The following is a 13,889-nucleotide window of genomic DNA, read 5'->3' as shown; positions in this document are numbered from 1 at the left end:
CATGCTTTGAAATCCTCCCAAATCTTGCAGCTGCCCTTGGGGCTTGAGGGTGGAGCTAGGGCTGACCATGACCAGCTAACACAAGCCTGCCCTGTTTACACTACATGCAAAGAGCCATTTAAAATAGGTTAGTTAAAATGTGTGCATTAACACAGTCTAAAATACCACCATTTTTTCTAGTTTAGTCTAGACCATAGCTCTCATACTGTGCAGAGTCCCTCCTTCCATGTCCTATTCTGCAGGTGGTTGTTTAACAACTTGGGGTTGATTTTTCTTCCCACTCTTTCCCTTACCACATTTGTTCTTTATTTCTCAGCTCTTTCCAGGGCAAATATGCCTCTTAAAAATTGTGCTGCACCCTTCTGGCTGTCTAAACACAACTCCTTTGATATCCCTGAAGTCAGAAAAAACAAAGGAAATAAAAGAACGAAAGAGAGGGGAGTTAACAGCACTTGGAAACCCAAACAAGCCTTCTGGTGTGGCTCAGGCATCAAAGTGTCTGTGCTTCCTCAATTAAATCAGCCTTACTACTTCCTGTTTATCGGTACAGTGTCTATAGGGAGGACTGACCAACAGCAATGCAAAGCTGCTATTCCTAGCCAAGGAAAGCTCTTTGTCTTTATATTTGTACAGGGTACAGAGAGGGGCCCAAGTCAGATGAGGAATCAAACTTCCTCAGTGCTAAAGAAGCTTCAGGTCTAGGGTCTCAATTTGAGGCCATTTCTAAATCTCATAAAATAAATGTGCTTTTTTTTTCCCCCTATCCAGAACACCAAAAATGTGAACCCGATCCTGGTCCCAGAGTCTCTTCATGTGTTGCATTTTCACCGAGTTAACAAGCATGTAGGAGCCTCAAATTGGATTCTTTATTTAAGTCAGTGTAACAGCTTTACCATCTTGTTATTGTCCTCTCCTCCTGACTCCTTCCTTATGCTTCCCCTAGTGGTCTCCAGCGTGCATTGTATTTACATGATCCTTTTTTCAGTGAGCATTGCTCCAACAGAGCATCTATTTCATTGACCTCGTCCATCATTTTATTACTTTTAGTACAAATATTTTCAAATGAGTTAGGCCCTCAAGCCCCATTGACTTTCTATTAGAGTTGTGCATGTAATTTAAATATTACACTGGATTGTCTTTTTGTTCTTTGTTTGCACAGCACCTCGCATAACAGAGTCTTAATCCATTGCTGGGGCTTCTAAGTGCTACCACAACACAAATCATAATAAATAGTTTAATCATTCACCTTCAACCTTCTCCCCTCCCCCCTCCTTTCCCCACTACACACCCACAAACTGTAATGCATATATCTATGGAATATCAAGTTTGTCTTCTGGATTCTATATATCTACTCATTTCAAAAATGTATCTCTGTATGGCAGACAGTATCCATTTTCTTCTCAGAGTAGCTGTAGCCTGTGCAAAGGAGACATACACATGTGCTCCCCTTGAAAGATACTGCTTTCATCCATTCAAGGGACATAAGAGGCAATAAGAAGAGGATCTATAATACATTAGGAGCAAGAGAATGATGTAGGCAAGTGTAGGTCAACTTCTGTGGTGGGGAAGGAACGCTAATAATGAATGACAACAAGAAGACTGAGGTGTTTAATGGCTATTTGTTTCAATCTTCACAAAAGATTACACAATTACTATTAACAACAAGGGGGAAGAAACACAAGCCAGGAATAGGGAAAGAACAGGTTAAAGAATAATTAGATAAGGTAGATATATTCATATTGGCAGGGCCTGATGGAATTCATCGTAGGCTATTTAAGAAACTAGCAATCTAGGAACCATTATAGATTACCTGCAGGAACTCCTGGAGGATGGGCAAAGTGCCAGATGACTGGAGAAATGCAAACATAGCATCTATCTTAAAAGGGAAACAAAGACCAGGGGAATTAAAGACTAACATTGATACCTGGAAGGATACTGAAACAAATTATTGAACAATCAGCTTGTAAACACCTAGAGGATAATAGGGTGATAAGTAATAGCCAACATGGACTGGTCAATAACAAATCATGCCAAATGAATTTAATTTCCTTCTTTTACAGGATATTGCCTACGGATAGGGGCAGGACTCAATAGATGCGATTTACCTTGATTTTAGTGAGGCTTGTGACACAGTCCTACATGACAGTCTCATAAACAAACTAGGGAAATACGGTCTAGATGAAATGTCTATAAGGTGGGTACCCAACTGCTTGAAATACTGTATTCTAAGAGTAATTCTCAATGGTTGCTGTCAAACTGCAAGGACGTATCAAGTGTGGCTCAGCAGGGGTTTGTCCAGGGTCTGGTACTATCCATATTTCCATTAATGATTTGGATAATGGAGTGAAGAGTGTGCTTATAAGATTTGCAGATGACACCAAGCTGGGAGAAGTTGCTAGCACTTTGGAGGACAGGATTACAACTCAAAACAACCTTGAAAAATTAGAGAATTGGTCTGAAATCAACAAGATGAAACTCAATACAGACAAGAGCAAAGTATTTCACTTAGGAAGGAAAATCAAATGCACAACTACACAATGGGGGATATCTGGCTAGATGATAGTGCTGCTGAAAAGGATCTCGGGGTTACAATGGATCACAAATTGAACATGAATCAACATGTCATGCAGTTAGTACATTCTGAAGTGTACTAACAGGAAAGTTGTATGTAAGTTGTATGACACAGGAAATAATCATCCCATTCCACTCAGCCTCAGCTGGAGTATGTAGTATCCAATTCTAGGTGGCCAACCCTTCAAGGAAGAAATTGGAGAGAGTCCAGAAGACAGCAACCTAAATGATAAAGGACTTAGAAAACCTGAGTTATGGGGAAAGGTTAAAAAAACTGGGCCATGTTTAGTCTTGAGAAAAGAAGAATGAGGGGGACCCGGTAACAGTCTTCAAATTTCTTAAGAGCTGCTATAAAGAGGACGATGATCGATTGTTTTCCATGTCATTGAAGGTAGGACAAGAAGTAATGGGCTTAACCTGCTGCAAGGCAGATTTAGGGCAGATATTAGGAAAAAATATCTACTATAAGAATAGTTAGGCACTGGACTAAGTTACTAAGGGATGTTGTAGAATCACCATCATAGGAGGTTTTTAAGAACAAGTTAGGCAAACACCTGTCAGGGATGATCTAGGTTTACTTGACCCTGCCTTCGTGCAGGAGACTGGACTAGGTGGCCCTCTTAAGATCCATGCTAACCCTATATTTCTATTATTTTATCATTTCTTTAATCCAAAGTCACTTCAATCAAGCTGAAAATATGTGGTTGCCTTTTTGTATGGAAAAACATCAAACAACCTACACCTGGAATGCAAACCCAAACGGTGAACCTTTGGAGGGGTTTGGAAAAATTTTTGTTTAACGTTCCCCCCCCATTGTTGTTCTGTTCTGTGCTCCTTTTTCACCTCCTGGGCCCAGCTGTGATCAGAAATCCAGTCACACCAGGACTATGAGGCATAACAGAATCAAAGACGTCAGAGACAGGAGTCAAACTCATGTGGTCCCAGCTTGTGGTTTCAGCTCAAACCACGCCAGGACCCCAATTCAGCCAGGTATTTAGGCACATGCCTGACTAAGTACATGGGTGAAGGAATAAGGGACTACTCACATGTTTAATGTCAGGCACATCCACTCTCTTGCTGAATCAGGGTCCTGTTCATGCAGGAAATCACCTGTTGCCTAGGAGCCATACCCATCGATTTTGATTAAAACATGCACTTGGGATTTATTGCCGCACAATGTTTTGCTGTTAATCATCTACGCTAGCTGCCCTTCTGCTGCAGGCAAAGTGAATACCACCACCACCACGGAGTTAGCTGGGACAGCGGTATCTCTTATTTTCATTCAGGCTCCAGCTGCACAGTCAATTCCCTAGAGTCCATTGGTTTATGAAGAGATGGAGGCGGTGGGGGGATGTGGTGGAGAAGCACCCTGTTGTGGAGTAACTCACTGAATCACAATAATTAACGTCCTTGTTACTGCAGCAATGAATGGCCATTTCTGCTTGTGTGTATTTTTTGCCCCTTGTTCAACAGGCCAAGTGAATTTTCTGTTTGTTCACAGGTGCCTTCTGTTCTTGCCCTTGGCTTTGGTTACTCCTGAATATAGTTTTATGTTGAGAAAAATGTAGCCCAAGGTTCTTGGAACAAGTAACAACATCAAAAGCATCATAATAGCAGGCCCCTGCCTCCCAAGGGGAGGGTCTGCATAACCCATGCCAAACTAAAGGAAGTCAGATTGACTGAGAATGGAGAAACTTGGGGGAAGGGGGAAATGGACCAAACTCTTAAGGCAGAAGTTGACCACAGTGCATGTCACCAGCGCTGATTAACCTCCACAAGACTTTCTGCATGTTGCAGATTTGTCACCGCCTATAAATTCATTGCAAGTATTAATCCTGCGGTACTCACTGCACCTGGCAGTGGTCTTGAATATTCCGTGTCGCTTGCAGGGAATCACTAAGAAAGCAGTTTCCTCTGTTTCAACTGCATAAGCCTCTCTGTGTTCCCTGCTCCCGCCTGCATCCTGGCGTGTCACACTCTTCCTCTCTTAAAAAAGCAGACTTAGGTCCATCTACGACTCACAGAGAGGGCAGCCTCAGAACACATAGGCATAAGCAGGAATGGATCCTGCCTCGGTAAGAAACACACCTGCAGGGAAACAAAGAAGAGGACTTAACATTTATATAACACTTTTCATGGCTTCATCTCAAAGTGCTTCACAAAGGTTGCTCAGATTTATTAGCCCTGTTTTAAAGTCAAACAATAATGAGCCACAGGAAGGCTTAGACCTGAATTTTCAGAAATAGCCACTAATTTGGGTCCCCAGGTTTTTGGGTGCCCAGCCAGAGATGCCCAGAGCCTTATTTTCAGAGGTGCTGGGCACCCATTATTCCAGCTAAAGGCAAGCCCGAGAGGCCTCAAGTTTTACACCCAATAAACTGAGACACCCCAAAATCAATGATTTTGAAATTTGAAAATTTTGGTCCTGAATTGAACATAATGGCCCCTTGGGGCCTTGAAAAGCTGTGAACCTGCCCCAGGTCACACTGTGAGTGTGAGGCAGCTCTCAAACTAGAACCCAGCGCTCCTGACGCCCAGTCCAGTGCACTCTCCACTGGACCATGCTGCCTCTCTTACAGCCTGTTAAACTGCCCACTTGCTATCTATACATAGTTTATTCACCTCATCCCTAAAAACATTGCCGTGGGCAGGGTGGATTTAGGTGCCTTTTCAGGGCTGGATTATGACATTCTGAGGCCCTAAGCTATGTCAAGTGTAAGAGGCCTCATACCATAAAAAATGAATTTATTATTTTCACAGAAAGGACATTGAATATATAAACACAAACCTTTATATTTTGCATATATACAAAGGCAAAGTTGTAAAAATAGTATAATAATCTTCATTTTCAGCAGCCCTCTCTGTAATGATAACATCATGACAAGAAATTTTAGACAATTCTTTGAACTAATTGTATATGTAAGTAAAGTAGAAGTAAACAATACACCATAAAATACAAAATAAAAAATTACAGTAAAAATACATTTTACTAGAAGAGTCCTCAGGAAATGTTTCTTCTCTGTTGGGGCATCTAAATTGTTGAATTCCTTGTCTGTATAAGGAATGAGACTCTTAGAGGATACAAGAGGCAATAGAGGATATAGGATGCGGATAATCCACAAATTTAAAGCTCAATTATTAGTTATATTGATATGAATTACACCCAGCTAATAAGCAAATCGTCAGAAAATTGTATGAGGGTTATATTTTTCCAATACAATGATTTATTTTGTTTTTATAGAAGGTTATACTGAATTATCTAGTATTGGTACTAAATTAATGGCAGAAAGTTTTATTGAAACCAGTAAAAACTTTAATATTATAAATATGTAGATTTGTCTATCTATACATCAACAAATAATATTTATATGTATATGTATGCCAAAAACTGTTATTTTACCAGGACATTTCTGTGAAAGTTAGTGCTATTTTGTCTATGTTCTCACAGGAAAGAAGAGAAGATACATAATATTTTTACACCATGAGAGGTAAGGAAAATTATCCTTCTTTTCATATGAATAAAAGAAAAAATGTTTGATTATTTTGTTAGGGAAATACAAAATTTATCTGGACTATATATAAAATATATTACAATGTTTATTCTGATTTAATTTTTGCTATGAAACAATGAATTATTGGGATTTTTCTTTTGCCATACTATAAAAATACAATGTATTATGCATATGATATGTGATTTATAAGTCTATATAAGAATTTTTACATAGCCATACTACCTATTATCTTCATGCGCCAAACCCACCGAGCAGAAAATCCCAGTCTTTTTTTCTAGGCAAACATCTCTCTTCGCGTTTGCTGCTCTAGCCTCTCTCTCTCTGAGCACCACTAATTAATCTCAAGTAAACACCTCGCGACACACAGAGTGACAAAAAGTTATATGTGCAAAAGAGAACGAAAGAATTTACCAGAAAAAAGACTGGTAATCTCTAGACGGGCATTGAGAAAGTGAGAAAACTAGCTTATATTCAAGCAAATATATGAATATTATAGGCTTTAATAGCTTATAAATCATATATGCACATAATTTGAAATAATTTTGCTTACCAAGTACTCAGAATATTTTGATATATATATCTTCCTTTACCTTTCTCAAAAGCCTCTATTTATCCTTTCATCAGCCTCTCTAATATTTATTGTGAAGGTTCCTGAAACTGATGGAGGGAAGCTAATACAAATTTATCCTCCTTAAAATCCACTCGATCCAAGTCATAAGACGATCACCTGCAAACTCGATCATGTGAAGCATGGACAGAGCATGAAGCAGAAAGCAATGTGGGCACTAAAACACATAATTGTATATATGTACAGATCAAAAGAAAGAACACGCTAACATATCAGTATGAGCTTGGCAGGATTGCTTCATGACACTGCCATCTCCGACCTCACATTTTTCCTGATTTTATCAGCAGTGAGATTATTTATTTATTTATTTTAAAAAGTTATGAAGGCATCGTCAGAATTTTATCAGTAGCAACTGGCCAACAAAACTCTGCCTTAGGAGACTGATAGACTTACTCATAGAACTACTAATTTACAAGTGCAATTATCATTTTTTCCTCAGCCCTGGCCTCCCACCTGTCAATAATGAACAATTAGTGAAGGGTAGGGTAAGGATATTGTGTAGCCAGATGCATATATTTTTGCCATATTTGAACAAATGTCTATATTTAGAGAGAATCTTCTTTCTCCCACATCTCCTTTATTTATCAACCGATTTTGATAAAATTTGAATTTGAGTCATTTTTTTCTTTTTTAGAGACCCCTCATATTGTGAGGCCCTAAGATGTAGTTTAGTAATCTTATACCTTAATCCAGCACTGTGCCTTACACATGTGTGCCTCGTATTTTGTCTTTTTCCCAATAGGATGGGCAAACCATCCTGCAACTGCAATGCCCAAATCTGAGAATGAACCTGAAACTACCTCCTCCCTCCTCCCTAGTGCCAGATAAACTCCTGACATACTGCAGGTCCCCCAGGCTGTTTTAAGATGCTTGAACATCCACTCTGGGCCAGTTGTCATCTTCAGGTAACACAAGCTCTGGGACTTTCCCAGAGTCATGGCAAGGGCAATGTATTCTGGGACAGCTTCTGAACTTAGGGAGTTAGTGTATAAAATCTGATACTATAGCTGGCCAGTGCACAAGAAGAGAACAAACCTGAAGTCCTTCCCTGGGAGGCATCACTGGAAGGGAGATTTCCTTAGGGTCAGTCAGAAGGACTGATAGGATGAAGTAGCCAGCTGGGGGCACACCGAGGAGGAATTGCAGTCCCTGATTCAGCAAGGCACTTAAACATGTCCCTAATTTTAAACATTAGAGTCAAGAGGTTACATGTGTGCTTGAAATTAAGCACGTGCTTTAAACACTTCACTGAATTGAGTCCTGAGTGGACCCGGAATGGATCTGAAATCGACTACTTGTGTGAGGTGAGGGAGGTAGACAGTTTGAGACATTTATGGGGACAGTGTGAGGTCAATGAGGAGATGGGATGAGGTAGGACCTTTGGGGTGCTCAGGGGAGTTCAGAGAGAGGGTTCTGAGTCCAAAGGGCCCTGTTTCACATCAAGAGAGAGCTGGGATGGGGGCGAAAGCCCTGAGTGCAGGCAGGGAGTAGGATTCTAACCATTCAAACAGATTTTAGCTCTCCCTTTGATAATAAATGGAGCACAACCCTCAACTCACCCCCCCAGCTGAGGGCTAAAGACAAGAAGATCCTTCGTCTGATCCCATCTGGAGGTAAAGTACATTCACAACCGCAGAGAAACGTCGTAAGGAGGTTTTCCTCTGACGCAAAACCAAGCCTGTCATGCTTGTGAATATTAAGTCACAGGACAATCTGCTTACACTCAAGATCACATGCCATTTTAATGTATGTCTCAACCCATCGGCTTAAAATGTTCCATAAGAACCATCTTACCAAGGGAGCAGAGCATAAACATCTCTGTTAAAGAAAGAAGCCTACTGAATGAATACATTCCCCACACACTCTGCTTAAAGAGAGCTGTTAAATTATATGTGGGGTTGCGGTATGGAGAATGGGACCATTAGTTCATCTAGGCCAATGTCCTTCCTCTGACTGGTAGTAGCTAATACATAAGCTTCAGAAGGAGACAAACCTCGCCCATTATGCACCTTGCCAGATTGGCAATGGTGAGTGGTAAGATGTGGGGGGAGGGAGCCCTATATTCCTGATTCCACCTGCTGATCAATTTGTGCCATGAAGCACAAAGAGTGAGAGACTAAGTCATTTTAACCAAAATATGACTGCAGGAATCAACGTGCTAAAAGAACACCCTGGAGCATGGAAAACTTGCCCAGTCGCCACTTGGGTCTCTGACTCAGCAGAATGCTCTTTGCAGTCCCAGTGTGAGAACCGTCCCACGCTCACTCGTTCATTCACTTTGGGTGTGAGTGGTTTTACAGCCTGCAAGTAGGAAATTAAAACTGGAAAAATCTCTCAGAAATAAATGCATTGAACACACACCTTGTAGGGAAAGCATCAGCCCTTCCCCCCAGGGAAGGTAAAGATATTGTGCAGTCTGCCTTTCGTTGTGCTTTAGCACAGGTTCTCCACCCCACTAGGGACCCAGCCCTTCTCCAGGCCATTAAAGAACCTCCCTCCATCTTCCCCACACCCACACTGTGGACTCCACCTCCCTTCCCCAACCCCCTGCCTCAGGAACCCCCTTCCTCATTCTCTCCTATCTAAGAACTTGCCTCACCCCGTCACCACTAAGGAGCTCTCTCACACAGTAAGGAACCGTATTGTCTCTTCCCTCAGCCCCCAAATAAAAGTTCTCCTTCTCCACCTGCAATAAGGAAACCCCCATGCTCCTCCCTCTCTCTCTCTCTCTCTCTCTCTCTCTCTCTCTCTCTCTCTCACACACACACACACACACACACACACACACACACACACACACACACACACACACACACTCTCTCTCTCTCTCTCCTCAGTTTCCATCACCCAGAACTAAAAATCCCTCTTCTTCACCTCCACCCCTCCAGTTTCAACAGGACACTTGCCCCCACTATGCACTTCCAGAGCCCTTGGCTAGCCCCTGAGGATTCATGTCTCTGGGACGAGAGGTAGGAGAGAAAATCAGGCCCTGGAAGTGCAGAGTGGAAGAACAAGGAAACATTCCCTTGTAGTAACTTCATTACCTTGCTTGGGCAACTTAACCCCGCTGAACTGCTGTGTATCTAGCTGTTAACAGCATGCTGAACACAGTGATTGGAGTAAACCCATGCTCTGGGTTCTCTTTGACATGTTTTTCTGAGAGCATATCAGTCATTAGCTCTTGATCAGCATTCAGCAGCCCTTCAGCATCCAGAGGTCCCCCATGTCCTAACTCCATGCACCTCTCAAAAACCCAAGGAGACTCCTGATTGGTTAGCTGTTCCTCCAGCGGAATCATTCAGCTAACAATAGGGGTGCTTGCTTCTTTCATAATACAAAAAAAACCTGGGCAGATAATATTGACGCTGAAATAAATGTGAATGACTTATATAAAATGCCATCGAGTCAGGGTCTGGGAATTGCACATAGCTGAAGAGTGTCTGCTCATTCATGGAATAGAGACTGGAAACCAAATTTTCAAGATCAAACTAGAAATGTTTCCATCCATGTATTTATTTTATAAACTTTTATTAAACCTTCCTCTGCTGTATTTGCAACCCAAACACAGCACAATGTTAGCGCACCAGCAGCAGACAGGAAAGTGCCTATAAACAGAAATGAAATAGAGGAATCTAATTTTACTGTCCAATTTGAGGAAAGGCAAAGAGGAAATACACAGAAGAGTCAATTAGATTTTTGAAAATGCATTTGAAATCATCCCTGCTCTGTGGCAAGGCCGTTTGCATTTCTGTAAGTATATGATTTCTTTCAACTTGACAATGGCACTTTAAACAAGCAGCAAATAAGGAGGAACAAAGATATGCCTAGCATGCCTTAAATCTTAAGTAGGGAGGTTTTTGGTGTTGTTTGACTGGTGCTCACCCAGGCAGTGTCTCTGAGATCGATATGCTTTGATCTATTGCATAAGACTCACGGGAGAGTACAGGGAGGTAGCCAAAAGCCACAGGCCTAAAGGAAGAGAGAAATGCTGCTAAGACAACATGTGACAGCAATAAAAGGATTGAGGCACCATTTGACTACCGACACTTCTTTGCATCTTCTCCTTTTCCTCCTTTCCCAGTTCAGGCAGGTCATCTGCCAGAGGCTGAGCCGCTTGGATAGTTTCTTGGCAACCTCCCTGAAACAAAGGTGCAACACTCGGGAGTACTCTTCCCTTCCCAAAGTCATACCCACCACCAGGCATCTCCAACATGCCAGGAAGCGTCTCTGCGCCTATGGTGCTCATTCCTGCTTTGAATTAGCATGGAGATCAGCAGGTGACGAGTCTGAGCGAGCAACAGCTGGAGAGGAGAGAGGATTCTGGGTTTTTCCTTTAGCATTAGAAACTTGCCCCACCCGCCCTTTTGTCATACCTCCTTCGGCGTGTGCTCAGCCATTGACCTAGTTTAAGCAGCCCAGCTACCAGTACAAACACGCACACTCATAATATTATAATTTCCAACACTGTAATGTGAAATGACCCTAAGGAGAATTTTCCAGACTGCATCACATGCGGAATGAGAGCTCCCCCAGGGAACGGACAACCCAAAGGTCTAGCAGCAGCAGCAGAGTGTAGGGGATCCCTGGTACTACCACCATACCAGAGCTTGGGAACACTACAGACAGTACAACCTGCTCTCTGGGAGAGTGAAACATGTCCCTTTTGGACAGTATTGATGCTGATAGGCTCTGGAGCAAAGTTTAAGCTTCCTCAGCCAAAGGAGCGAGTCAAACCAACATGATGCCTTACAGGAGAGAGAGGTAAAGGGGAAAATTTGGGGATCCTAGCAGATACCTCCCCTTATCCTCCCCAAAAGTCCTGACACCAATGATCTCTTTCTTCTGAACAGACTGGACACCATTTGTGCTTTGACCCAGGGGAGAGAGCGCGAGTAAAAGGATTAATTGTCCTGGTACATGAACAGTCTTGTAAAAAGTAGATTCTTAAGGCCAAAAGGGACCATAGGGCTATCCAATCTGCCCCCTGCATAACTCAAGTCACAATTTCACCTACTGACAACTGTTTAAGCCCATAACTTCTGGCTGGGCTACAGCATTGATTGTAGAAAGACACCCAGTTTGATTTAAAGACTGCAAGTGATGGAAAGTCACCATGTCTTTGCTAAGTTGTTCCAATGGCTAATTAACGTGACTTACAAATTTGTGTCATACTTCTAGTGTGAGTGTCTTAGCTTCAGCTTCCAGCTCTTGGATCTCATTGGTACCTGCTTTAAATGAGAGATGGTCCCAAAACTAAATCTCTGACTCCATGCACCTGAACATTTGGAAACATCCCATCCATCTACCTCAAGTCCTGGAGTTATCAAAACTCATCCATGCCTCAGCCCATCTTCGGTTTATGCAACATGCATCATGCTGGCTAAGCCTGAAATTGTGTTTCTTATTGCCTCACTTAAGTAGAACTCAATGACTAGAAAATCTTGCTGAAGGGGTTCCTCCAGAATCCTCACAAAGACATATGTCCACTCAAGTTCTAAAGTAGATTACACAGAGAGCAGATGAATTACCAGAGCAGACCTGAACTCTGGAATGTGACATCCTATCTCCAACACTGGCCAGTACCAGATGGTTCAGGAGAGGGCTCAAGATTGCTATTAGGGACACTTAACTGACACGAGGGGTTCAGATCTGAGCTTGTGTGCACAGGAGCTACAGAACCACAGAAAACTGGTTGTTCAGTCTCCCCAGCTAGACTGAGGGCTGTTCTGAAAACCAGAAAGCCAGCTGTGGTATCTCCCTATATATATCCACTTGACAGGGATCAAGAAATGGCTTCTTCGGACACCCTCCTGGTCTTCCAGTGACGTAAGTACAAAAGAGATAGCAAGGCTGGCCAATATGTCACATGCTGGCTCTTGTTGAAGGTGCAATTTCTCGTTCTTGAGCAGACATTTCTGGATACACTTTTTGGCTGGTCAAATGTTAATTCTGAGTTTTCCAAAGAGATTGTGATGTTTGACCCCTAAGGAAACATATTGTGACATCAAAGCTTTCTGAAGGAATGAGACAAAATCACAGTGTCTAAAAGCTGAACAGACTCTCAGTGCAGCCAGAGCCCTAACACAGCAGCACCTTTCTCCGCTGGAGTTGGTGCCAGGCAACATCACCCACAGAAAGAACACTCTCTTTCAGTCCTGTTCCTCCAGCCTCTCTCTCAAACCACGCCCATCTGCAACCCAGCTAATTTGAGAATCACAGAAATGTAGAGGTCATCTAAGCCATCCCCCTGCACTCAGCCAGGACCAAGTATATCTCGACTATCCCTGGCAGGCGTTTGTAGACGCTGTTCTTGAACAATATCCAGTGACATGGATTCCACTACCTCCCTTGGTAATGGAGAAGAGAAGAGTAGTCCATTACAAAATTATACAGACTGCCCACGTCTCAGAATGATACTTGTGTTCTGTGTGAATAAATGTTGTGCTATTCCAAGTGATGGAGACTCATATTGGCTTCAGCCCGGCTTAGTGCAGGCTATCCAAACTCAGGGCTCAGCCAATGCAACTTATCCTCTCTATATAGTCCCTGGCATTATTTCAGTTCTGGGTCCCCACACAACCTAGCCAATGCACTGCAATGGATCCTGACCTGCAGCACCCCATATGGCTCTGCCAATGAACCTCAGGCTTCACTTGTGTTAATGCCAACCTAGCTCTCCTTTGCCCCACCCAAAACTCTGCTAAAGCACCTCCGACCTGGCCTGCAATATCATGAATCCAGGGATTCTCTAAAAGTAAGACTGGTAATTGGGCCAAATTATAAATTATGCAATGCTTTTGTGACTCATATGCACAATTTACACAGCATGAATAACACTCTCTGAAGCCTCCATTTCATGAATCACCATTTGGAGGCAGAATAATTGACGACAGTAAAAAGGGCAGGGCATTAAGGTTGTTTGGGAGAGAGCTCCATACACAACTAACATGAGGCTCAGCTGAGAGGCGTGGGGATTCCAGTCCGGCAGTAGCGCCTCAGGCTAGCAAAGAAGAAATATTTCATTTGTTCTTATTTACACACACACACAGACACATGCAGATGCGATATATTTTATATATATAGACACACATTTATATAACCGTAGATACGCACACTTACTGGATAGAGTCTATTTTTATTTGATTGAAAAGCCTTTGTGTGTACCGTACCCAACAGTG

The 13,889-nt window shown here is 42.4% G+C and overlaps 1 protein-coding gene across 1 annotated transcript in view; it reads right to left on the bottom strand.

Annotated features, from left to right (window-relative positions):
• Positions 1-3,264: 3,264 nt before the first annotated feature.
• MTMR8 (myotubularin related protein 8) overlaps positions 3,265-13,889 on the bottom strand; it is a 164,475-nt gene continuing 153,850 nt past the window's right edge. The window contains exon 4 of the mRNA XM_030576357.1: positions 3,265-4,659. The gene's annotated coding sequence lies outside the window, so the exon portion shown is untranslated. The remainder of the gene's footprint in view (positions 4,660-13,889) is intronic.

The sequence above is a fragment of the Gopherus evgoodei genome, chromosome 9, assembly GCF_007399415.2.
Source record: "Gopherus evgoodei ecotype Sinaloan lineage chromosome 9, rGopEvg1_v1.p, whole genome shotgun sequence".
In the NCBI taxonomy this organism is placed as follows: Eukaryota; Metazoa; Chordata; order Testudines; family Testudinidae; genus Gopherus; species Gopherus evgoodei.
This window is presented reverse-complemented; position numbering and strand designations above follow the sequence as displayed.